Below are 2,693 nucleotides of genomic sequence, written 5' to 3'. Positions count from 1 at the left end.
TACTCAATGCTACTTGCTTGGCTGGGGATATCCAGGAAAACATCACGGATTGCATTGGGGATTCTGGGATGCCTTTTGATTTTTGCAGCACTCGCAGGAAAGCATTTTTATGCTGCAAGCCTGGTTAGCAGGAACATGGAGCCCGCACTCCTGAGTTCAGTTACCTTCAAAAAGAGCTGAGGTTATCTTTCCAGTGCCTGCTGTGCATCTCTTTTCTGCTTATTAGTAAAGGGCAAATAGGGAGCCACAGGCATATCCTGACAAGGAATGAAACCTGCCTTTCTCAGGAGGCCAAAAGGTTGTCACTGTGTCATAGCTAGGGCCCTGCCAAATTCATGGACCGTGAAAGCTGGTCTCCCCCGTGAAATCTGATCTTTTGTGTACTTTTAACTTATACTACACACACTTCATGGGGGAGAACAATGTTTCTCAAAGTGGGGGTCCCAACCCAAAAGGGGGTTGCGAGGAGGGTCACACGGTTATTGTAGGGAGTTCGCAGTATTGCCACCCTTATTTCGGTGCTGCTTTCCGAGCTGGGTGGCTGGAGAGTGGTGGCTACTAGGTGGGGACCCAGCTCGGAAAGCAGCGCCGCCACCACCACCAGCAGCGCAGAAGTAAGGGTGGCAATACAATGCCCCTATAACAACCTTGCAACCCCCTTTTGCGTCAGGACCCCTACAGTTACAACACTGTGAAATTTCAGATTTAAATATCTGAAATCATGACATTTATGAGTTTTAAAATCGATGACCGTGAAATTGACCATAATGGACCGTGAATTTGGTAGGGCCCTAGTCATAACTCACTAACAAGAAGTCTCTCTCTGGTGGTAGAGATGCCAGTTTTGCTGGGCAAAGCAGAAGAATGGGAAATTCGTGTTTCCACAACCGCACCCCGCTAGTGGCACCTGGTGCTCTGGAATAACACCCTGGGATTTGAGAGTCCGGGATCTTTTTTCCCCTTTCAGCACAAGTCCATTTTATCTTTAAAGTACTTAACCCCTCCCCCCATTTGGGGGCAGATGTCGGCTGTGCTGCTCAGCAGACTGGAACGAGACTGCCAGGGTGAATGGTTCTCCCTGAGGAGCTGAACATGAGAATGCTCTTAGCAGATGCAGTAAGTGGGGCTCTGCAACACTCCTACTTAAAAGGGACCGATTTCGAGGAGAAGATCTAGTAGACAAGAATGAATCAGTTTGTCCTGTAAAACTCATTGGTGAAGTTCATGCTCGTTGGAGTGGAGGAGATGGAGGCTGAAGCATCAACCCAGCCAGGAGCCATGCAAGCTCCTCTCACCTTGAACCTGACCCCCAAGACCACAAAAGTCACAGCAAGATACAAGTACAGGGGGCAGTATAGAGAGAATTTAACTGGTTGGAAGGGAAAGAAAAATACCATCCATAGCCCAAGTTTTGCTCTGTTACATCTTTGTCACTCCATTGAATCAAATGGAGGTCTGACATCACACCAGGGCACAGTGAAAAGCAATTGCTTCAATCATGAAGTCATTTGTCTCCAGCTGCAACCTCCATTCCAGAACACTTACCTCATTGGCCAACCTGCCATTAAGCCCCATTTTAACTCAACTGTTAGCAACACCCCGAGAGGCTTGTCATGTGAAAGCAGTTTGGATTTCCCTTTCTGGGGTGGGAGGTTTTGTTTGTTTTTCAATTTGAATTATTCCTGATCAGAATCAACCTTTCTACTTAGGGAGCTGATGCATTAATAAAGCACCAAGACATTGTGCAGTTCAACAGTGCCGTTTGGTGGGGTGCTTAGCCAGCCAAGAGCTGACAACTCCAAGAAGTTACTACTAGGAGAGCGGAGCAGTTAGGGCGGTTTTGATCTGTCCGTTCAGCAGGCTCTCACCATAGGGACAGGATCAGCAAAGCAGCACTACTGTGCTACACTTTCAAACTAGCTTTCTGCATTGGAAGAACATAACGAAAACAGAAAAGTGAACGCAAGTGATCTAGCAATGCTCTTACGGACTGCCCCTTCCAGAGTCTTCCGGTTTCTTTCCTCTCCTGGGACTTTGGCCCCAAGTCAGTGTGGCTGCCTGCCATTCTCTGTTTCCCGCACCCCCAGTCGCAACTGCAGGCAGAGCCAAAGGGCAGATTAGCTTGGCAATGTAATCCCCCAATCAACTTGAAAGCGACGTGGCAGGTGGAGATTGGGAGGAAGAGCGTAGGGAAACCTCACAGCTTCTCTATGAAGTTCACACCAGTGTCTTTGGGGGTAAAGGAATGGTTTAAGATTCCCTATTCACTGTATGCTTAGCAGGCTGATGGAGCACACGTCAATAGTCTTACATTGCAAGTCCTAAACCACTTGCTCTGCTATAGCTCCTTCTATCCATGGAATTCCAGGCGATGTCCAAGGGGTGAATTAAGCCTGACAAGGCTCCTGTAAGGTAAATTATTCCTGTTTTACAGATAGTGGCAAATTGGGGCACAGAGAAGTTAGGTGACTTGCACAAGGTCTTACTGCAAGTTTGTGGTGGTATTATGAAAATTAACGAGTAATTTTTTGCTTACAAGATACCTGTAGGTTTCAGAGTAGCAGCCGTGTTAGTCTGTATAAGCAAAAAGAACAGGAGTACTTGTGGCACCTTAGAGACTAACAAATTTATTACAGCATAAGCTTTCGTGGGCTACAACCCACTTCTTCGGATGCATATAGAGTGAAACATTT

The sequence above is a fragment of the Terrapene carolina genome, unplaced genomic scaffold, assembly GCF_002925995.2.
Source record: "Terrapene carolina triunguis isolate 2854851 unplaced genomic scaffold, T_m_triunguis-2.0 Scaffold233, whole genome shotgun sequence".
In the NCBI taxonomy this organism is placed as follows: Eukaryota; Metazoa; Chordata; order Testudines; family Emydidae; genus Terrapene; species Terrapene triunguis.
This window is presented reverse-complemented; position numbering follows the sequence as displayed.